The sequence below is a fragment of the Bos javanicus genome, chromosome 15 (genome assembly GCF_032452875.1).
Source record: "Bos javanicus breed banteng chromosome 15, ARS-OSU_banteng_1.0, whole genome shotgun sequence".
Lineage (NCBI taxonomy): Eukaryota > Metazoa > Chordata > Mammalia > Artiodactyla > Bovidae > Bos > Bos javanicus.
The window spans coordinates 9,242,416-9,267,679 of NC_083882.1; the positions used below are offsets into that span (position 1 = coordinate 9,242,416).

At 38.9% G+C, this 25,264-nt stretch overlaps 1 protein-coding gene across 1 annotated transcript in view; it reads right to left on the minus strand.

Annotated features, from left to right (window-relative positions):
* Window positions 1–25,264, minus strand: part of CNTN5 (contactin 5) — a 1,653,888-nt gene that overhangs the window by 493,736 nt on the left and 1,134,888 nt on the right. The window lies entirely within an intron of this gene.

Here is a 25,264-nt window from a genome sequence, read left to right on the forward strand (position 1 = left end):
TTAATTTCATGGCTGAAATCACCATCTGCAGTGATTTTGGAGCCACCCAAAATAAAGTCAGCCACTGTTTCCACTGTTTCCCCATCTATTTGCCATGAAGTGATAGGACTGGATGCCATGATTTTCGTTTTCTAAATGTCGAGCTATAAGCCAACTTTTTCGCTCTCCTCTTTCACTTTCATCAAGAGACTCTTTAGTTCTTCTTCACTTTCTGCCATAAGGATGGTGTCATCTCCTTATCTGAGGTTATTGATATTTCTCCCAGAAATCTTGTTTCCAGCTTGTGCTTCTTCCAGCCCAGCACTTCTCATGATGTACTTTGCATATAAGTTAAATAAACAGGGTGACAATATGCACCCTTGATGTACTCCTTTTCCTATTTGGAAGTAGTCTGTTGTTCCATGTCCAGTTCTATCTGTTACTTCCTGACCTGCATATAGGTTTCTCAAAAGGCAGGTCAGGTAGTCTGGTATTCCCATCTCCTTCAGAATTTCCCACAGTTTATTGTGATCACACAGTCAAAGGCTTTGGCATAGTCAATAAAACAGAAATAGATGTTTTTCTGGAACTCTCTTGCTTTTTCAATGATCCAGAGGATATTGGCAATTTGATCTCTGGTTTCTCTGCCTTTTCTAAACCAGCTTGAACATCTGGAAGTTCATAGTTCACGTATTGCTAAAGTCTGGCTTGGAGAATGTGAGATGAGTGCAATTGTGAGGTAGTTTGAGCATTCTTTGGCATTGCCTTTCTTTGGGATTGGAATGAAAACTGACCTTTTCCAATCCTTTGGCCACTACAGAGTCTTCCAAATTTGCTGACATATTGAGTCCAGCACTTTCACAGCATCATCTTTTAGGATTTGAAATAGCGCAACTGGAATTCCATCACCTCCACTAGCTTTGATCGTAGTGATACTTCATAAGGCCCACTTGAGTTCACATTCCAAGATGTCTGGCTTTAGGTGAGTGTGAGTGATCACACTATCATGATTATCTGAGTCGTGAAGATCTTTTTTGTACAGTTCATCTGTGTATTCTTGCCACCTCTTCTTAACACCTTGTTTCTGTTAGGTCCATATAATTTGTCCTTTATGAATCAACCATTGGTATACATACATCCCCTCCCTTTTGAACCTTCCTCCCATTTACCTCCCCATCTGAACCCTCTAGGTTGATACACAGCCCTTGTTTAAATTTCCTGAGCTATAGAGCAAATTCCCATTGGCTATCTACTTTACATATGGTAATGTAAGTTTCCATGATACTCTTTCCATACATCTCACCCTCTCCTCCCCTCTCTCCATATCCATAAGTCTATTGTCTATGTATTTTTCTCCATTGCTGCCCTGCTCTTCTTCTGGGACCACTCTAGTTCGAATATCGATGCCTTTGATATTGTCCCAGAGGTCTCTGAGACTATCCTCAGTTCTTTTCATTCTTTTTAATTTATTCTGCTCTTCATAAGTTATTTCCAACATTTTATCTTCCAGTTCATGGATTTGTTCTTCTGCTTCAGCTATTCTGCTATTTATTCCTTCTAGAGTATTTTTAATTTCAGTAATTGTGTTGTTTCTCTCTGTTTATTCTTTAATTCTTCTAGGTCTTTGTTAATTGATTGTTGCATTTTTTCCATTCTGTTTTCAAGGTTTTTGATCATCTTTACTATCATTATTCTGAATTCTTTTTCAGGTAGTTTGCCTATTTCCTCTTCATTTATTTGGACTTCTGTGTGTCTAGCTTGTTCCTTCATTTGTGTAGTATTTCTCTGCCTTTTCATTATATTATTTTTAACTAACTCTGTTTGAGATCTCCTTTTCCCGGGCTTCAAAGTTGAATTCTTTCTTCCTTTTGGTTTCTGCCTTCCTAAGGTCAGTCCAGTGGTTTGTGTAAGCTTCATACACGGTGAGATTTGCACTGAGTTTTGTTGTTGCTGTTATTATTGTTGCTGCTGCTGTTGTTGTTTGTGTGTTTTTCCTCTGATGGGCAACGCTGAGTGAGGTGGTAATCCTGTCTGCTGACGATTGGGTTTGTATTTTTGTTTTGTTTGTTGTTTAGATGAGGTGTCCTACAGGGTGCTACTGGTGGTTCAGTGATGCCGGGTCTTCTTTCAGGAGGTTTTCTTTGTGTGAGTTCTAAATATTTGATACTCCCTAGGGTTAGTTCTCTGGTAGTCTAGGGTCTTGGAGTCACTGCTTCCACCCCAATGGCTCAGGGCTTGATGTTGAGTTTTGTGTGGTTCTATATATTCTTTTCTGCTGGTCAGGTACTCCTGTCCACTCACAGCTGGTGTTCTGCATGCACTTCGGTGTCTGAAGGTGTATTCCTCATGTATCTGTGGAGAGATGTACTCCACGTCCACCTACTCCTCCACCATCTTGTTCACTATTGCAGATTTTTAATACAGTTCTCTCTCTCTTGAGGTGTTCTCTCTGTTCTCTCTTTGCCTTCAATAAACTCTCCTGGAGGATTGGCAAGTCAGAATGGCATCAGGCTTCTGGGCCGTAGAAGCCAGTGGACTCAGATTGGGGCTCCACAGTAGCACCTCACAGGTTGGTGTTGCTACCCTGGGAGCTTCTGAGCATTGGTTCTGATAGGAGTGAGACTTGAAGCCTGCACCACCATTCATTCTTAATAGCCCACAATCATCAACTGATGGATGGATAAACACATTGTGGTACATTGAGGTAATGGAATACTGTTCAGCAATCAACAAGAACTAGCTGCTAGCTCAGTAACATGTATAGATACAAACATCATTATACTAAGTGAAAACAACCAGGCTTATAGTCTACATATTGCACGATTTCTTTTAAAAGAATTTCTGGAGAAGACAACATTTAAGGACAAAAAGTAGATTCAGATCAGATCAGATCAGATCAGTTGCTCAGTCGTGTCTGACTCTTTGCGACCCCATGAATCGCAGCATGCTAGGTCTCCCTGTCCATCACTAACTCCCGGAGTTCACTCAAACTCATGTCCATCGAGTCAGTGATGCCATCCAGCAATCTCATCCTCTGTTGTCCTCTTCTCCTCCTGCCCCCAATCCCTCCCAGCATCAGAGTCTTTTCCAATGAGTCAACTCTTCGCATGAGGTGGCCAAAGTACTGGAGTTTCAGCTTTAGCATCATTCCTTCCAAAGAAATCCCAGGGCTGATCGCCTTCAAAATGGACTGGTTGGATCTCCTTGCAGTCCAAGGGACTCTCAAGAGTCTTCTACAACACCACAGTTCAAAAGCATCAATTCTTTGGCGCTCAGCCTTCTTCACAGTCCAACTCTCACATCCATACATGACCACAGGAAAAACCGTAGCCTTGACTAGACGAACCTTTGTTGGCAAAGTAATGTCTCTGCTTTTGAATATGCTATCTAGGTTGGTCATAACTTTCCTTCCAAGGAGTAAGCGTCTTACTGGATGCCAACGATGGGAGTTGTGGGAAAAAAGTGATTGAGAAGAGGCACTAAAGATATTTCTCTGTGTGTGTATTAGTTGCTTAGTCATGTCCAACTCTTTGACACCCCATGGAATGTGGCCTGCTAGGCTCCTCTGTCCATGGAATTCTTCAGGTAAGAATATAGGAGTGGGTTGCTATTTCCTTCTCTAGGTGATCTTCCCAACCCAGGGATTGAATCCAGGTCTCCTGAATTGAAGGTAGATTCATTACAGTCTGAGCCACCAGGGAAGCTCTTGGTGGGGACCTTTCTCAGAGAACTTTCTGTGGTTAAAGGAAATGTCCTATGTCATGATTATGATTGTGCTTCCATGACTCTTTTTCAAAAAACTTATGGAATTATACACTTAAACATGCTAATGTTAAAAAGATGCTGATGTTCCTTATATGTTAATTATAACTCAATAAGCTAATTTAAAATAATCCATATATATATAAGTGATATAAAATGAAGAGAAACATACTAATGACTAAAACATTAGTTTTTCAATTTAGAGCATTATTTAAATTCCTAAATGAAGATAACATTTTCTTATTCCTATTCCTCTACAGTAAGATTTATATTGTGTGATTAAACAACTGTATCGCTACATTTAGTTTCTTGAAAATAAAATAATTAAAAAATTATCATTTATCTTTTGAAAAATACAGAAATGAACTATTTAAGATGAATTTGTTGGACTAGCCTTATAAATTGTTTTAATAAGATTAATTAGCAGTATCCATTAAGCAGCTGACATTCAGGACTGTGTTAGCAGATATATAAAAGATACAAAGATTCAAGGACTATCTACATTAAGTAGCAAAGTTGAAATAACAGAAATGACTCTTATGCAGTGGAATATGTAATAAGAATTAGACAAGAGAAAGCAACTTGTTTATAGGGACTTAGGAAATCTGATGGAGAAGGCAATGGCACCCCACTCTAGTACTCCTGCCTGGAAAATCCCGTGGATGGAGGAGTCTGGTAGGCTGCAGTCCATGGGGTCGCTGAGGGTCGGACACGACTTGAATGACTTCACTTTAACTTTTCACTTTCATGCATTGGAGAAGGAAATGACAACCCACTCCAGTGTTCTTGCCTAGAGAATCCCAGGGACGGGGGAGCCTGGTGGGCTGCCGTCTACGGGATCGCACAGAGTCGGACACGACTGAAGTGACTTAGCAGCAGCAGCAGCAGGAAATCTGACAAGAGTGGGACCAGAGAAGGGTGCATCCTTTCTTACTTAGTTGGCCAGAAGAAGATAAAGTGAGGGGTGTATATGACCCACAAAGGTAAAAACATTTACTTGTTGTTGTTTTTCAGTCAGTAAGTCATATCTGACTCTGTGATCCCATGGATTGCAGCATGCCAGGCTTCGCTATTCTTCAAAAATATTTACTATGTGACCACTAATTGAAAAAGTCTGCTAACCTTTGATCAGGAAGAATTAAAGTTTGATAATATAATGCTTAGCTAAGTAAGCTAAATGCAATGTAAGTAGGAAAAATTCTCAGAGTAGGAAGTAAAAAAACTGGACTATGGCATTGTTGAGTCTATTATTTTCTGTGATAATCAATTTTCATTTTAAAGTGAGCAACTGATATTCACTTTCCTTGGCTTTTCTTTCTTGAATTAATGTGGTTGTTATCTATTTCTCTCAAAGATCTATCATGCTATTTAATTAATTAAAAAGAAGTTTAGGAAAACTAATACCAATATCTTATAAAATTTTATATTAGATCAGAGCTCTTTTTATTCCCATTTTTCAAGGGTTGAAACTGAGGCTAGGATAAGTTTTATTTTTTGTAAATTAATCTCTTTATTTTAATTGGAGGCTAATTACTTTACAATATTGTAGTGGTTTTTGCCATACATTGACATAAATCAGCCATGGTGTACATGTGTCTCCCATCCTGAACCCCCCTCCCACCTCCCTCTGCATCCCATCCCTCAGGGTTGTCCCAGTGACCGGCCCTGAGTGCCCTGTCTCATGCATCGAACCTAGACAAATTTTATTTCTCTAAAACATCATTTTAGTAATGGTATAGTCAAGATCCTCATTCAACTACATGACTCCAGGTTGTGTGTGTTTCTTTTTATCATTTTCATTACTGAATGACAGTCAATGGGGAAATATTGTTTCTTTGGTGTATCAAAGCATATGAGAGGAAAGAAGAATTAAGAATTTTGGAAAATATGATGGCTTTTAATTTAGAAGCGCAGCAATTCAATCTAACTTGGCTGCATTTTACCACATTAATTTGACATGTTCAACTGCCTTGCCCAAATCAGATGAAAGTGGTGATTTATATCAGCACAACATGAAAACACTAGTTATTTCAAGGAACATAATAATCAAAGAAATGAGCATCTGACTCACTGTTTCCTGCCTTTTTCTGTGTGGAGTATCTCTTAAAGAGGGGGGAAAATGGACAATTTTAAAGGAGCTGGAAGTATTTGGCAAAATATAATTAAACAATCAAAAATAATGAATTAAACTTGAGTCATTATATATAAAAATTTCAAACAAATAAGAGAAAAAGCAGGTCACTGCAATGTCCTAAATCTTTTCCTACTCTGTCTAAATATTTTCAGACAAGCTTCATGTTGAGGTGCTTGCTTTGTGATATTTAACTTTCTATGTATATATTTTGTCAGATGGAGTTAAAAAAATACTCCAAAACACATTGAATTTTCCTTTCCAGTGACATCTAGAGAACACACTACAGCAGAGTAAATGATAAAAACATGTATTTTTAAAAACTGATTTGTAAAGATTTTAAAGGAATGTCAAAATGAATTTTTTTGTAAGTGCTAAGTTCAGGCTATCAAGCAGCCAGTTAAATCTGTTATTACAAATGTTTCTCTACTAAGCGGCAGTCTGGATGGAACAGAGTTTGGGGTAAAATGGATACAAGCATATGTACGGCTGAATCTCTTCACTGTTCACCTGAAACTAGCACAACCTTGTTCATCAACTCTACTCCAGTACAAAATAAAAAGTTTAATTAAAAAATGTTTCTCTGACTAGCAGAGTTTGGGTAAAAATAGTCTTTTTCTGTATAATTTAAGGGTATATAAATTGTATTTTATTATTTATTTTACATAGGAAAGCATACATAAAAAAAAATACATGAGTCCTTTATTTCTCTATTTCATTCAATATGCTTCCATTATCACTTATTTTGCCTGGATTCTAAATAATTGTTGAGATACAAACTTGACCATTCAATTATTCTGTTTGGGAAAAATATGAAATTTTCTACATCTGTGCTATTTGCTTCCATATATTGTTTCTAAGTGAAGTTGCCCAGTTGTGTCCGACTCTTTGCAACCCCATGGACTATAGCCTACCAGGCTCCTCCATCCATGGGATTTTCCAGGCAAGAATAGTGATTTTAACAGTGCTGAGTATTCACCTCAGCAAACTACCACTCCAACTACCACACAATTGCACTCATCTCACATGCTGGTAAAGTAATGTTCAAAATTCTCCAAGCCAGGCTTTAGCAATATGTGAACCGTGAACTTCCTGATGTTCAAGCTGGTTTTAGAAAAGGCAGAGGAAACAGAGATCAAATTGCCAACATCTGCTGGATCATTGAAAAAGCAAGAGAGTTCCAGAAAAACATCTATTTCTGCTTTATTGACTATGCCAAAGCCTTTGACTGTGTGGATCACAATAAACTGTGGAAAATTCTCAAAGACATGAGAATACCAGACCACCTGATATGCCTCTTGAGAAACCTATATGCAGGTCAGGAAGCAACAGTTAAACTGGACATGGAACAACAGACTGATTCCAAATAGGAAAAGGAGTATGTCAAGGCTGTATATTGTCACCCTGCTTATTTAACTTCTGTGTAGAGTACATCATGAGAAACTGGAAGAAGCACAAGCTGGACTAGAAGAAGCACAAGCTGGAATCAAGATTGCCAGGAGAAATATCAATAACCTCAGATATGCAGATGACACCACCCTTATGGCAGAAAATGAAGAGGAACTCAAAAGCCTCTTGATGAAAGTTAAAGTGGAGAGTGAAAAAGTTGGCTTAAAGCTCAACATTCAGAAAATGAAGATCATGGCATCCAGTCCCATAATTTCATGGGAAATAGATGGGGAAACAGTAGAAACAGTGTCAGACTTTGTTTTTGGGGGCTCCAAAATTACTGCAGATGGTGACTGCAGCCATGAAATTAAAAGACACTTACTCCTTGGAAGAAAAGTTATGACCAACCTTGATAGCATATTCAAAAGCAGAGACATTACCTTGCCAACAAAGGTCTGTCTAATCAAGGCTATGGTGTTTCCAGTAGTCAGGTATATGGATATGAGAGTTGGACTGTGAAGAAAGCTGAGTGCTGAAGAATTGATGCTTTTGAACTGCAGTGTTGGAGAAGACTCTTGAGAGTCCCTTGGACTGCAAGGAGATCCAACCAGCCCATTCTAAAGGAGATCAGTCCTGGGTGTTCTTTGGAAGGAATGATGCTAAAGCTGAAACTCCAGTACTTTGGCTACCTCATGCAAAGAGCTGACTCACTGGAAAAGACTCTGAAGCTGGGAGGGATTGGGGGCAGGAGGAGAAGGGGACGACAGAGGATGAGATGGCTGGATAGCATCACTGACTCGATGGACGTGAGTCTGAGTGAACTCCGGGAGATGGTGATGGACAGTGAGGCCTGGCTTGCTGCGATTCATGGGCTCACAAAGAGTCGGACACAACTGAGTGACTGAACTGAACTGAACTGATGATCAATTTGCAATTTATTCAAATATCAAATCATTATATTGTACACTACAAGCTAATATAATGTATGTCAATTATACCTCAATATACAGAGACAGAGAGCAATTAGCAAAGCTATCTAGTGAACTTTCACTTCACTGACCAGTGACTTTGCTTCATTTTTTCTTTCAAAGATTACTTTTCCATGTCTAACCCTCAGATTCACATTTTCAAATGTTACTCATCTTCTAGTTGCCTTGTTGTCAGCTTGATATCAGCAAATACCTGAAAACTGGTAATTAACGTTAGCAGATAATGATTTAAAGTGTCACTGCTCTCACAAGTATTTTCATTATAAGAGGATTCTTGAAGACAGATTCACAAGACAATATCGAATTTAATGCTTACTATCCTCCAAATCAGAGAAGACACTGGCACCCCACTCCAGTACTCTTGGCCTGGAAAATCCCATGGACAGAGGTGCCTGGTAGGCTGCAGTCCAGGGGGTCGATAAGAGTCGGACACGACTGAGCGACTTCACTTTCACTTTTCACTTTCATACATTGGAGAAGGAAATGGCAACCCACTCCATGGGTTGGAGAATCCCAGAGATGGGGGAGCCTGGTGGGCTGCTGTCTATGGGGTCGCACAGAGTTGGACACGACTGAAGCGACTTAGCAGCAGCAGCAGCAGCATCCTCCAAATATTGGGCTAATTGCTTTACACAAACTATCTCTTAATTCTCACAATGATCTTGTGAGGTAGCTTGTATTATCCTTCTTTACAGGTAAGATAACTGAACTCATTTCACATGCTTTCAAAATAATGCTCAATATTCTCCAAGCCAGGCTTCAACAGTACATGAATGGAGAATTTCCAGATTATTCAAGCTGGATTTTAAAAAGGCAGAGAAATGAGAGATCAAATTGCCAACATCTGTTGGATCACAGAAAAAGCAAGAGAATTCCAGGAAAACATCTACTTCTGATTCATTGACTATGCTAAAGCTTTTGATTTTGTGATTCACAACAAACTGTGGAAAAGTCTTAAAGAGATGGGGATACCAGACCACCTTACCTGCCTCCTAAGAAATCTGTATGCAGGTCAAGAAGCAAAAGTTAGAACAAAACATGGAACAGACTGACTCCAAATTGGGAAAGGAGTACGTCAAGGCTGTATATTGTCACCCTGCTTATTTAACTTATATGCAGAGTACATCATGAGAAATGCTGGGCTGGATGAAGAACAAGCTGGAATCAAGATTGCTGGGAGAAATATAAATAACCTCAGATATGCAGATGACATCATCCTTATGGCAGAAAGTGAAGAACAACTGAAGAGCCTCTTGATGAGGGTGAAGGAGGAGAGTGAAAAAGTTAGCTTACAACTCAACATCGAAAAAACTAAGATCATGGTATCCAGGTCGATCACTTCATGGCAAATAGATGGGGAAACAGTGGAAACAGTGACAGACTTTGCTTTCTTGGGCCCCAAATCACTGCAGATGGAGACTGAAGCCATGAAATTAAAAGACACTTGCTCCTTGGAAGGAAAGCTATGACAAACCTAGACAGCATATTAAAAAGCAGACACGTTACTTTGCCAACAGAGGTCTGTATAGTCAAAGCTATGGTTTTTCCAGTTGTCATATATGGATGTGCCAGTTGGACCATAAAGAAAGTTGAGAGCCAAAGAATTGATGCTTTTGAACCGTGGTGTTGGAGAAGACTCTTGAGAGTTCCTTGGACTGCAAGAAAATCAAACAAGTCAATCCCAAAGGAAATAAATCCTGAATATTCATTGGAAGGACTGATAATGAACCTCCAATACTTCAACCACCTGATGCGAAGAGCTGGCTCATTAGAAAAGACCCTGATGCTGGGAAAGATTGAAGGCAGGAGAAGGGAATTACAGAGGAAGAGATGGTTGGATGGCATCACTGACTCAATGGACTGGGTTTGTTCAAACTCTGGGAGATGGTGAAAGACAGGGAAGCCTGTTTCACTGAAGTCCATGGGGTAGCAAAGACATATGACTGAGGGCCTGAACAACAACAAGGTTTAATTTAACAAGACAATACAAGTGTCAGAGTCAGGTTGGGAATCCTGGGTGTCTGAGTCCAAATCATAGGTGAATGACTCTGATACAGTATAGCTCTTGGAAAGAGGAGACTACCTAGTATTCCTTTATCACCCTGTTTAGATGGTCACCTACTTGTATTCTCTTGATTTGTTTACTTATACAGCATCTGGTTCCATAGTGACTTTGAGGCTGGTATATATTCATCTTCAGTTAGTTCAGGTCAAACTATCTTTGTTGTTATTGTTCAGTCACCAGGTCATGTCTGACTCTTTGTGATCCCAGGGACAGCAGCACGCCAGGCCTCCCTGTCCACCACAGTCTTCCAGAGTTTGCCCAAATTCACATCCATTGAATTGGTGATGCCATCCAACCATCTCATCTTGTCATAATTCTTTTATTTCCTTAGTACTATATGTCTTTGCTGAAGCTTCATAGCTCAGACACAAGTTCTAAAGGCCTCCTTTGCTCGGTCCTAATTAAAACTTCACAAAAGAGAAACTGCAGGGCTAGAGGAAATTCAGGGAGTAGCATCTGGAATAAAACCGTGTCCTTTAGTCATGCAGCATCCTTTGAGGTTTGAGTACTTTTCTGAAATGGATAAAGTATGTATTAGAGAGTTTACAATGAGAGTGTTAAAGGGACAATGAACTGCATTTTGCTCCTGTGTTGCTTGTATGCCAGGTCTTAAGCATTGCTATAATTTACTAATTTATAAATTCGGCTATATTCTATGATGGTTCAAAACATATATGCAGAAATAAAATGTTAGTCTGTAAACCATTATGTAATAACATTAATCCAGTTTTCTGGGCTATAAAATAACCGAGCATTATATTTTATTCTCCTTCACTTTAAGACTCAGGTTACACTCAGCACTGTGTTACCAATGACTGCCATGGAGTCCCCATAATTCTGTGATTGGAGGAGGGACAATAGGGGGATGGATTGGTTTGGAGAGCATGTTTGGGGGAACTGGACCTGTTTCTATATTTTTGAATTTTTAGGGAGACAGATATATCAGACTGGGCATTTATTTTGCCTGGGACTCAGTCACACATAATTTTACAAGATCACCAAGGCAAACAATAGGTCACCTCATGCGAAGAGTTGACTCATTGGAAAAGACTCTGATGCTGGGAGGGATTGGGGGCAGGAGGAGAAGGGGGCGACAGAGAATGAGATGGCTGGATGGCATCACTGACTCGATGGACGTGAGTCTGAGTGAACTCTGGGAGCTGATGATGGACAGGGAGGCCTGGCGTGCTGCGATTCATGGGGTCACAAAGAGTCGGACATGACTGAGTGACTGAACTGAACTGAACTGAAAGTTAGGATAAGCTAAGGGTCCAGGCAGTAGAATAAAGAAAATGATAACATTTGTTGGAAATAAATATTAATTATTATGTTTTTTATCTGGATGCAGGTGGCTTAATGTACTCTGATATTTCTTCTACTTTAAATCAACTTTATTGGGACTTGGCTTGCATCTTCTAAGGTCTTTTCACACCTGTCTCAGGATCTACCGGGTTTCCCAGGAGGTGCTAGTGTTGAAGAACCTGCCTGCCAATGCAGGAGACATAAGAGATGTAGTTTCGATCTCTGGATTGGGAAGATCCCTGGAGGAGGGCAAAGCAACACAATCCAGTATTCTTGCCTGGAGAATCCCAGGGATAGAGGAGACAGGTAGGCTGCAGTTCATAGGGTCACAAGGAGTCTGACACGACTGAAGTGACTTAGTATGCACATACTACATACATCTCTTGAGGATATAAGCTCCTCTCTTTCACAGGCATTAAGCCTCTGGTGTTTCAGGGCATATAGAAGGTGCATTAAACTTTGATTATTCTAGCTTTTGCAAGTTTAAAACTACAACAATGCAATCTTTAAAGAGTCAATAAATCTTTTTCATCCAAGCAGTTAATTCTTACAAACATTTGGAGTTAAAAAATGTGAACTATAGGTATTTTTAATTTCAATGTGATCTGTTGCAACTTGTGTCACATAAATGCACAAATTCTGTCAGTAATTCAAAGTTATTTAAACCAGTTGGTATCACAGAAAGAGAAGAGTTATTTTTTGCTTGTTATATTGTTTTTTTTTTTCCTCATGATGTTTACTATACAAAGAGAAATCATGCTGCTCACACTGTAAACACTCTTGCTGAGAGCTCCCAATCAATCTCATAATCAATCCTGAGACAACTATGCTGATTATGCCTAAAATTATAGTCTCCTGCCCAGACCCCTTTCCTAGACTTCAGACTTATATATGCAGTTTTCTGTACTATCTCAGTTCAGTTCAGTGGCTCAGTCATGTTCGACACTTTGTGACTCCATGAATCGCAGCACACCAGGCCTCCCTGTCCATCACCATCTCCCGGAGTTCACTCAAACTCATGTCCATTGAGTCGGTGATGCCATCCAGCAATCTCATCCTCTGTCGTCCCCTTCCCCTCCTGCCCCCAATCCCTCCCAGCATCAGAGTCTTTTCCAATGAGTCAACTCTTCGCATGAGGTGGCCAAAGTACTGGAGTTTCCGCTTCAGCATCATTCCTTCCAAAGAACACCCAGGACTGATCTCCTTTAGAATGGGCTGGTTGGATCTCCTTGCAGTCCAAGGGACTCTCAAGAGTCTTCTCCAACACTGCAGTTCAAAAGCATCAATTCTTCGGCACTCAGCTTTCTTCACAGTCCAACTCTCACATCTATACATGACTACTAGAAAAACCATAGCCTTGACTAGATGGACCTTTGTTGGCAAAGTAATGTCTCTGCTTTTGAATATGCTATCTAGGTAGGTCTAACTTTCCTTCCAAGGAGTAAACGTCTTTTAATTTCATGGCTGCAGTCACCATCTGCAGTGATTTTGGAGCCCCCAAAAACAAAGTCTGACACTGTTTCTACTGTTTCCCCATCTATTTCCCATGAACTGATGGGACCAGATGCTATGATCTTCGTTTTCTGAATGTTGAGCTTTAAGCCAACTTTTTCACTCTCCACTTTCACTTTCATCAAGAGGCTTTTGAGTTCCTCTTCACTTTCTGCCATAAGGGTGGTGTCATCTGCATATCTGAGGTTATTGATATTTCTCCCAGCAATCTTGATTCCAGCTTGTGCTTCTTAGCCCAGCGTTTCTCATGATGTACTCTGTATATAAGTTAAATAAGCAGGGTGACAGTGTACAGCCTTGACGTACTCCTTTTCCTATTTGGAACCAATCTGTTGTCCCATGTCCATTCTAACTGTTGCTTCCTGACCTGCATATAGGTTTCTCAAGAGGCAGATCAGATGGTCTGGTATTCCCATGTCTTTCAGAATTTTCCACAGTTTATTGTGACCCACACAGTCAAAGATATGGCATAGTCAATAAAGCAGAAATAGATGTTTTTTCTGCAGCTCTCTTGCTTTTTTGATAATCCAGCAGATGTTGGCAATTTTGTCTCTGGTTCATCTGAATTTTCTAAAACCAGTTTGAACATCTGGAACTTCATGGTTCATGTATTGCTGAAGCCTGGCTTGGAGAATTTTGAGCATTACTTAACTAGTGTGTGAGTGCAATTATGTGGTAGTTTGAGCATTCTTTGGCATTCCCTTTCTTTGGGATTAGAATGAAAACTGACCTTTTGCAGTCCTGTGGCCACTGCTGAGTTTTCCAAGTTTGCTGGCATATTGAGTGCAGCACTTTCACAGCATCATCTTTCAGGATTTGAAATAGCTCAACTGGAATTCTATCACCTCCACTAGTTTTGTTTGTAATGATGCTTTCTTAGGCCCACTTGACTTCACATTCCAGGATGTCTGGCTCTAGGTCAGTGATCACACCATCGTGATTATCTTGGTTGTAAAGATGTTTTTTGCACAGTTCTTCTGTGTATTCTTGCCACCTCTTAATATGTTCTGCTTCTGTTAGGTCCATACCATTTCTGTCCTTTATTGAGCCCATCTTTGCATGAAATGTTTCCTTGTTATCTCTAATTTTCTTGAAGAGATCTCTAGTCTTTCCCATTCTGTTGTTTTCCTCTATTTCTTTGCATTGATTGCTGAAGAAGGCTCTGTACTATCTACAGGTACATAATTCTTCACATATCCATGACTCAACTAAACTTATTCTGTTCTAAACCAATTTTATATCTTAGCCATAACACTAAGTTCTTTTTCTTCCTCAAATTCTGTTTGATTAGTGAATAAATGGTTGAATCAATTAATCTCCAGAAGCAATCATATAAAATCAAAATTATTTTAAATAGGCATATTAAGATTTTACATATTATTTCTAAAATAATAGAAATAAAATACATAATTTTAAATTGAGTAGAAGGAAACATTCATTTAAAAACTTCTGTTAATTAAAAAAGTCTGAAAAAGTGAAATGAGGGTAAATAAATCATAGAAAAAGGACAGTAATTAGTAAAAGAATGAGGTGGTATAAATAAAAAGGCTAAGTTCATTAATTAAAAGATAATGTATACTCAATAAGCATTTGTTGAATGAAACAGTAAGTACAATATTTGATATTATAAAATAAGAATTTTGAGAGTTTAATGCATCCATTTTTTTTTTAAAGAAGTCTTATTTCTGTTCTTGGTATAAAGTATATATATATTATATATATATAAAGCTATTTAGTTTGCCTTACCCAAAATATATATTATATGGCATAAAATATACCAAAGACTGAAATCCTGGCTCCATCATTTACTAAGGATGAGAGCTTAAGTATTTCGCTTAATCCTTCTAAAGTTTAGTTAGGTGCCTCATCTCTACAATAGGGATGACAAATAATCGCTAACTCGAAGATATTTTGCAAGGATTATGCTGGCTGTGCTGTACTTAGTCACTCAGTCATGTCCAACTCTTTGCCAATCCATGGACTGTAGTCTGCCAGACTTCTCTGTTCGTGGGATTCTCCAGGCAAGAATAGTGAAGTGGGTTCCTTATCCCTTCTCCAGGGGATCTTCCCAATCCAGGAATCAAACCAGGCTCTCCTGCATTGCAGGCAGATTCTTTACCAGCTGAGCTACCAGGGAAGCCCTTGCAAGGATTTTATGGTTCAACAAATATGAAAATATGATTGTATATTGTAAAATGTTGCATTCTTGATATATTTTTAACTGCAGTCTAGTAGATGTACAAGAATTTTAATTTCCACTTTGATATAAGTGTGTAAGCTTCTGAGATAATACTTCTGCACAAAATAGGACCAAAACATATTTAAAGTTAAATAATAATTACTGATTTGCTATTTAAAAGTCTGTGGTGATAACATGTAAACCTTTGAGTAATTCTATGCTTGGTCATAGATTTTATGAGGCTTATTTTTACATTTTCAGAGAGCTTTTTTAAAATAGTAAAATCCTGAATTTCAAAATTTCTAAATGACAGAACTGTTTTTGTTTTTTTTTTTTTTTGGCAACAAAAATCACTTTCATCAGATGTGCTTAAGAATCTAAAAAGATAAATCTATTTACAGGTAGGTGAATAGCTACTTCAGTATCCAGTCAAAATGTTTTTATTCACATATATTACTGACAGGAATTAATATTGCTCTCTTGGAAAGTAAATGGGGAAATTTAGCAAATAAATCAACCCTAGCCTTTGCTTTTAATCACAGGAGAAAAAATGTGCTTGAACATCCATTTGAGGTAATAAGAAAATGGCTGCTGCTGCTAAGTTGCTTCAGTCGTGTCCGTCTGATTCTGTGCGAACCCATAGATGGCAGCCCACCAGGCTCCCCCATCCCTGGGATTCTCCAGGCAAGAACACTGGAGTGGGTTGCCATTTCCTTCTCCAATGCATGAAAGTGAAAGCGAAAGTGAAGTCGCTCAGTCGTGTCCTACTCTTCGCGACCCCATGGACTGCAGCCTACCAGGCTCCTCCGTCCATGGGATTTTCCAGGCAAGAGTACTGGAGTGGGTTGCCATTGCCTTCTCCAATAAGAAAATGGATTTGATGGCTATTTCTGAATATTATTTAATCTTTGATGCATAAAATGTTTATAATTTCATATAGTTATCACTAAATTTTAGTACTTGCTAAACTTTGAAATAATAATATTTCAATAACAATATTTGAAATAATAATATTTGAATGTGACATTAGGTGACCCAAATATCTATCATAAATAAGAGTTGGTTATTATAAACTGAATGCAGGAGCCTGATAAAAACTTTTTAAAGCCCTATGAAACTCTCATTAGAATCAGGACATTTATTTAGTTATTAAACATGCATTTAATGAATACTTACTTTTCTACTTTTTCATATACTTACAAGTGTCAGGTATTGCACTAAGTATTAGAGATGCAAATATGAGGTAGAAGGTTTTGCACCATTAAGAAACATATAATCTACTAGGGGAAATTAAAATATTAGGAAATATTTACTTCCAACACTTCATTTAAATTTTTGATAAAATAAAATAATAAACCAATTAAGCGACTTCACTTTCACTTTTCACTTTTATGCATTGGAGAAGGAAATGGCAACCCACTCCAGGGTTCTTGTCTGAAGAATCCCAGGGACAGGAGCCTGGTGGGCTGCTGTCTATGGGGTCGCACAGAGTCGGACACGACTGAAGTGACTTAGCAGCAGCAGCAGTAGTAAGGAAATGGCAGCAGCAGCAGCAGTAAAATAAGAGTGGGAAACAGAAGATAATCAAGCATCAGTTAACTAGGTATGCTGTGATGACCTATTAGATTGGTCAACCATTCCATAACATTTTATGGAAAAACCTAAACGAATATTTGGCCAACCCAATATGTAACTATTTCAACTTGACAGAAATTTGGGGTTGAGATTCTAGTATGGATCAGGTTATTTATTCATTTCATAGTGCACAATCTCATCCCACCAAAACAAAGGCAGTTGTTGAGGCCTTTGCTAACAGGTGCCAGACCAGGAAAGCAATCACAAGATCTTTCTCATTGAGTAGCCCTGGATTATTCTTTCTACATTCACCCTTCCTCTACAGCAAGAACTTTTTGACTTGACCTCCCCAAGACAATTTCAAAGCTGTCTTTCTAATTGATAAAACAAAGCATTAAGATTAATCCACTACTTCACAGTATGATTGTGACCTAAATTTAAAAATCCAATCTGGTTACAGTTTTTATTTTTATTTTATATTTATTTTATTCTTCCATATTGATAATATGAATCATGTTCACTTATCTCTTCTTCAATTCACATCATTATAAGAGAAAGGTGAATGGTAAGAAATTTTTCTTACTACACAGCTGATCTATTTTTCTTTGTTCTTAGGATTTCTTTCTCAGTTTCTGATAGTTATGTATGGGCTAAAAACCTTGGCCAGTTTTATTTATTTGTGAATATTATGCATGTACTCACTCAACAAGTGTTTTGAGCCTGTACTCCATTGTTCTAGACATGAGGCTCAGCACTGAACAAAAACTACAAAAATTCTGCCCTCGTGGGATTTATATTCTATTTCAAGAGGACAGGGAATGAGCAAGTAAGTAAATTTCTACCATGTATGGAAAGCAATGATCATTGTGGAGAAAAAGAAAACAGAGAAAGAGGAAAGGAATTGTGGGGGTTCATATCAAAATAGGAAAATTAGAAAAACTTTCACCAAGCAGTTTGAATGTGAAGTAGTGAGCCATTCAAATGGCAAGCATAAGAGGAATCAGGCATTGAAAATAGCAACTGGAAAGACTTTGAGGCAAGACTATACCTAGATCCTATGGAATATCAGAGAAACTAATACAACTATATATGAAAAAGCAAAAAAGAGAATAGTAGATAAGATCAGAGAGATTATATGGCATCAAATGCTGAGGATTCTCCAAGTTATTTTCAGTCAGTCATTTCAGACACTCAGTTGTGATCGACTCTTTGCAACCTCATGGATTGTAGCAAGCCAGGCCTCCTTGTCCATCACCAACTCCTGGAGTTTACTCAAACTCATGTCCTTTGAGTTGATGATGACATCCAACCATATCATCCTCTGTCATTGCCTTCTCCTCCCACCTTCAATCTTTCCCAGCATCAGGGTCTTTACAAATAAGTTCTGCATATCAGGTGGCCAAAGTATTGGAGTTTCAGCTTCAGCATCAGTCCTTCCAATGAATATTCAGGACTGATTTCCTTTAGGATGGACTGGTTGGATCTCTTTGCAGTCCAAGGTGTTCTCAAGAGTCTTCTCCACCACAGTTCAAAAGCATCAATTCTTCAGCGCTCAGCTTTCTTTATAGTCCATCTCTTGCATCCATACATGACTACTGAAAAAACCATAGCTTTGACTAGATGGACCTTTGTTGTAAAATAATATCTCTGCTTTCTAATAGTCTTTCTAGGTTGGTCATAGCTTTTCTTCCAAGGAGCAAGTGTCTTAATTTCATGGCTGCAGTCATCATCTGCAGTGATTTTGGAGCCCAAAACAATGAGCTGGAGTAGTGGCTACATGGTGCTGGAGCGACTGTGAGGAAATATCCCATGTCCAAAGGCAGAGAAGCCCCAGAAATACAGTAGGCACTGGAGTAGCAGCTGTGCAGCGCTGGAGCGACTTTGCAGAGACACCTCATGCCCAAGGGCAAAGGAGAAGCCCCAGAAAGATGGTAGGAGGGATGAAATTGCATTTAGAATCAAACCCCCATAACAGCCAGAGATGCTCAGAAGGCTCAAACAAACCTTGTGTGTACCAGGACGCAAAGACCCCACAGAGACTGAGACGGAACTGTGTTTGCGTGTCTCTTGTGGAGGTATGGGTTAGCAGTGGACTGCTGCAGAGGCAGGGGCTCTGGGTGCAGCAGACTTGGGTATGGCATAAGCCATACTCCTCTTGGAGGAGGTCGTCATTAACCCCAACACAGAGCCACCAGAACTTACACAGGACTGGGAAACAGACTCTTGGAGGGCACAAACAGAAATTTGTGCATACCAGGACCCAGGAGAAAGGAGCAGTAACCCCACAAGAGACTGATCTATACATGCCCATGAGTGTCCAGGAGTCTCCTATGGAAGCGTGGTGTGGTGGTGGCCTGCTTCAGGGTTGGAGGCACTGAGTGTAGCAGTTCCTGCATGGGACCTTATGAAGGAGGTCACCATTATATTCATTACCTCCACCATAGTTTTGGCCCCAGGTCAAATAACAAGGAGGTACCAAAGCCCTGCCCATCAAGAGAAAATTGGATTAAAGATTTACTGAGCATGGCCCTGCCCATCAGAACAAGGCCTAGTTTCCCCCTCAGTCAGTCTCTCCCATCAGGAAGCTTCCATAAGCTTCTTATCCTTCTCCATCAGAAGGCAGACAAAATGAAAACCACAGTCACAGAAAACTAACCTATCTGACCACGTGGACCATAGCCTTGTCTAATTCAAGCTATTGTCAGTAAGGACTTGAGCACTGACTGTGAATGAGATGGTATATTAGTCTGCCTAGGGTGCCATTACAAAATGTCATAGACTGGCTGGCTTAAACAACAGTAAATGATACTGAGGTTGAAAGTCTGAGATCAGGGTTTCAGCTTAGTTGGTTTCTGCTGAAAGGTCTCTGATTGGCAGATGGCCACCTTCTCACTAAATTGTCACATTATGGAAAGAAAGAGCAAGCTCTCTGATGTCTCTTCTTATAGGGGCACTAATTCCATCAAGGGGGTCCTACCCTCAAGGTCCCTCTATACATCTAATTACTTCCCAAAGGAACCATCTCCAAACACTAGGGCTTCATATGAACTTAAGGGTAACTCAATTCAATCTTTAGCAGACAGGAAGTTTTTGGAGTGTTTCGGACAGAGAGGTGACATGATAAAAACTATAAGGCTATGGATTTTCCAGTGGTCATGTATGGATATGAGAGTTGGACCATAAAGAAATCTGATTGCCAAAGAATTGATGCTTTTGAACTGTGGTGTTGGAGAAGACTCTTGAGAGTCCCTTGGACTGCAAGGAAATCCAACCAGTCCATTCTAATGGAGATCAGTCCTGGGTGTTCTTTGGAAGGACTGATGCTAAAGCTGAAACTCCAATACTTTGGCCACCTGATGCAAAGAGCTGACTCATTGGAAAAGACCCTGATGCTGGGAAAGATTGAGGGAAGGAGGAGCAGGGGACGACAGAGGATGAGATGGTTGGATGGCATCACCGACTCAATGGACATGGGTTTGGGTGAACTGAGGGAGTTGGTAATGGACAGGGAGGCCTGGCATGCTACAGTTCATGCGATCGCAAAAGAGTCAGACACGACTGAGCGACTGAACTGAACTGAAGGTCACTCTTAGCTACCATGTTGAGAACAGATTTTAAAAAGATAAAGGCAAAAATAATAGAGAACCATTAAAAGCCTACTGCAATAACTCAGGTAGGTGATAATTATACCTTATACTAGAGAACTGGCATGGAAGGTATGAGAAATTGTCAGATTTCAGATAAAATTTATAGTAGGACCTACAAAATTGCTGACAATTTTTATGTGAGGTGTGAAGGAAAGTAAAAAAAAAATGTCTCAAACACTGATGAATTGCAAGGAATGGAACTGTCATTAATTTAGGGGGAAAAGATCTCATATTTGGGGAAGATATAACCAGGAATTCAGTGTTACTCATGGGTAAGTTTGCAGTGGCTATTAGCCATGCAAATGGAAATGCTGAGTAGGTAGTTAGATGTACAACCAGATTCCTGATTGGAGACATACATTTGGGAGATGTCAGTATTTAAAGAGTATTATGGGGTGAAATATCAGGGACTGAGGGTATATTAAAGAAAGAAGTTCAAAACCTGACACGTGAGTGACTGTAAGATTATGAGTTTGAGGAGATGGGGCAAAATCAACACAGGGGATTACAAAGTAAGGTAAGAGGAAAACTAGTGTGGGCGGAATTCTGCAAGAAAGTGTTTTATAAAAGAAGGAGTTTCCAATATGAGGGCTGAAAATAACGTTGTAATGGTAAGAAATGTCACAAACTGAGGTAAATCCATACAATGGAATACTATTCAGCAATATGGAATAACATACCGACAAATATGGACGCACCTTAGAAACATTAAGTGCACACACACAGAGACGGCACATTGTATAATTTCACTAAAATAAAATTTTTAGGAAAGGTAAAAATGTACAGACAGAAAGGAGATCAGTGATTGCATGAGGACATAGGTGGAAATGCCTGTGTGAAATAATGGAAGTTCTAAACTCGGCTGTGGCGACAGTGGCACAATTGTGTTAAACATACAGAAGCTCACTGAACCGTACACTTAAAGCAGGTGAGTATATTGGGGTAGAAATTGGCTCTCAACAAATCTATTAAAAAGTTAGAGGAAGACAGAGAAAGAGGGCAGAAAGAAAGAAAGAGACAAAAAGACAGCATCAGAGTTGAACTGGATAATGCACATACAAAGCCTCTGAAGAGTTTGCTATGGAAAGGAGTGGAAAAAAATGAGGTGGTAGCTGAAAGAGGAGAGGTTTGCTTTGTATTGTTTTGACCCAGAAGAAAGTAAGCAATCTCTGGTGAAAATTTAGAAGAGTAGAACAGAGAATTACTAAAGCAATTTATTTGAGTAGATAAATAAGGATGGATTACAGTACAAAGGTTGAGGGATGGACCTTAGAAGCACAGCAGTACATCTATACTAAAAAGGAGAGGTTAGAATATGAAACAAATGTTAATAAGTGTGTAATTTGGTGATGAAGGCTTGTGTAAGTTATCTTCTAATTGCTTTTCTTTTCACAATGAAATGGTTATCAGCTGAAAGTGAGGATGGGAGAAAAATTGAATGATGGGAGACACACTGAAGTTTTGACAAAATTACAGTGAGAGGGCTACGTTTGGTTTTTTTCCCTTTAATTTCTGGTCAGCGTAAGTGTACTTGAGATTCATAGTTTGGATTTTAAATTTAGACTGTGTGCACGAGTGCTAAGTCACTTCAATCGTGTCTGACTCTGAAACCCTATGGACCGTAGCCCACCAGGGAATCTGCCCATGGGATTTTCTAGGCAAGAATATTGGAGTGGGTTGCCATGCCCTCTTCCAGGGGATCTTCTCAAGCCAAAGATCCAAACAAAATCTCTATGTCTCCTGCATTGGCAGGCAGGTTCTTTACCACTAGCACCACCTGGGAAGCCCCAAAATTTAGACTAACGTGCCTAACTATTTTTATAGTGTCATATATACATACATATGTATATACATATGTATTAGCTATACTGTGCGGCTTGTAGGATCTTAGTACTCATCTGACCAGGGATTGAACCTGTTCCCTTGGCAGTGAAAGGGTGGAATCCTAACCACAGGACTGTGAGGGAATTCCCTTTATAGTCATATAAAGTTGAGTAGTTTCAGATTGAAGAATGGGTTTACATTGGGATTAGGATTTTGTTGAGTGTTGTAAGGCAAAAGACGGTTGAAGTAATTAAGGTTGTAAGCAAGAAAAATGATAATGATTGAAGGAGAAAAATGAGACTCAAAGAAGGGCAACAAAGGTGAAAAGGAGGTCATATCAACGATTTGCAGATTTCAATGAGGTTGAAGGGTTCCTGGAATCAAGGAAGCAGTGAACAGAAAATATACGAATGCTCAGTCGCTCAGCCAAGTCCAACTCTTTGTGGCTCCATGGCTTGTAGCCTTCCAGGCTCCTCTTGCACATGGAATTTTCCAGGCAAGAATACTGGAGAGGCATGCCATTTCCTCTACTGGAGTAGGGTACTGTTTCCTACCCCAGGAGATCTTCCTGATCCAGGGAACAAACTTGAGTCCCCGGTGTCTTCTACGTTGGCAGGCAGATTCTTTACCACAAGTGCTACCTTAACTGGAAGCCCAGTTAAGAAACCACAGCTGCTGATAATAGCAGATGAAGTGCCTGAGAATGACTGTAAACCAAGACCACTGGAATGGCAAAAAGAAGACAAAATGAAAAGGAGTAAGCTAGGAGTGTATAAATGACAGCAACGAAGATTTGCAGAGTCTAAACTGAAATTTTAAAAACAGAGGGGTCTTTTTTTTTTTTTGTAAGGAGAATAGAGAATGTGCAATGAGGAGAAAAGGAGAATATGTGTTCCAGTCTCACTTTGAATGGCCCATAAACAATGTGACAGAATAAACAGCCATAACTTTAAAGGGCTGCAGTGGAAGCCATGTCTTTGTGGGATGTGCAAGTTTCAGTTGGAACCAGAATATAATTGACATGCTTAACAAAAACTAGAGATATATTATAGGATTTGGCTAATCAAGGGATAAATGACCAACTTGTAAGTGTTAGACATTGGCCTGGAAGCTGAGCTACTGTAGTTTATTTTGGGTCAAGCATGTGTCCCCCCAGATTCTGTCATGTTAACACTGATGTTTGAATAAGTCATTTCATATAACACTTCAACATGTGTACCTAGTAGAATATAACCTCTACAAATTTAAATTATCTAATAAGTCTAATATTTCTTATGACACATATATTGTCATATACAATAACAAATAAGCCAGCTTTATTCTTGTTGATCTCAAAGATTACATTTTTATTTTTTTAATCAATTATTCATACATATTCTTATCTTATGCTTGTCATGTATACAATTCATTATACTATTTTTTCCCATTATAAATCTTCTGCATATAGTTTTCTCTGCCAATTGGAAAATTTGTTTGTGTGTAATCTTACCATTTTGCTTCTTGAATCATTCTCTCTCATTTCATTTTTTAACATATGTTTCAACAGCCCTACAACATAGAGTGTATCTCAGAGAAAATCTTGCTTTTTCCCCATGGGAGTCACTGCATATTGCTAATCCCTGTAAAGTTGCTGATGAACACGTTCATCCTCTGCAGTCTGTTGCCTCTTCCCCTCCCCTCCTTTCCCTAGCCCCCCTCCATCTTCGCCTCCTTTATTATCTCTAACACTTATTTATCTAATACTTCTCTTCAAACTAAATATAATAACCCAACATTAAACATAACATTAATTTCATAGGATTCTCTTAAGCCTACTAAAATCCATTTTTAAAAAGGTAAAACACATGTAGGTAAGACTGGATATCTTTTCTGTAAAGTTCACAAACTACTCACAAAAGGATTGGAACAACTGAATTGACATATTGGAATGAAGTTGGTATAACTCAGAAATTATTCCTCACAGTGATTATTATCTTAGTTTCAAAGTAAAATATTTTCAAAAATATTTTCCTGTTGAAACTTAGTTTACTTTTCTTTCAATTAAAAAGAAAATTAGGGTCTGATAGAGATGAGGAACTTTTAAAAAACTGATTTGAGGTCTTATTGTAAAGCATGATAAGGATTATCTATGATAGAACAAAATTGGGCCCCAATACTACACTAGTAAAGCAACCTAGAGACAAGTTTGGTTTTCACTCTAAACAAAAAAAGAAAAATTGATTGAGGTACCAGGATCTTGAATTCTGTTTCCACTTGTTAACTAAAATCTTCATTATTTCTCAAGTAGAAATAGACATTTGATCCTCTTTCTCTTTAATTGATGCTGGCCTTTCTTAAATTGCGTTATAGGAAAACTTTACTGAGTTGCAAAGAAGTACTCACTTCAAACTATAGAACTTAAACAAAATGTATATAATTATCTGTGAGTTGGAGAGAGGGGAAATAATTAATCTGAGCACAGTTGACTATTCTGTTACTTCAAACCCTGAGAAATACTTACCTACTATTATAACTTTTACAAACAAGAACTCAGGTAGTCAGAAAATAACAAGGAAATCATAGCTGTATGAAACTCAAGAAATATTTCTTAACATTTTTTGTTCCAGTGTGAAAAATTACCCCATAAACAACCCAGTTTCCAGCTTATCTTCTGAAACAAGAAGCACATTGATGTTCAGTTAACTCAGCTCTGACATTCCCAACAATTTTGAAAAGTTGCTAACTCTCTTAGCTTATCACTTTCCCTGTGCTCCAGGTAGTATATTCCTCCCTGGTGGCAGGCAGAGAGAGACATCCATAACCAGGATGGTCCATACTCAGGCCATAAAACAGTCTTATCAGAGGAGCTCAGTCTCCTGTCCTGTGGCATTTAGAGAATATGGTCTTTAATTACTCACCTGGTGCCCTGAT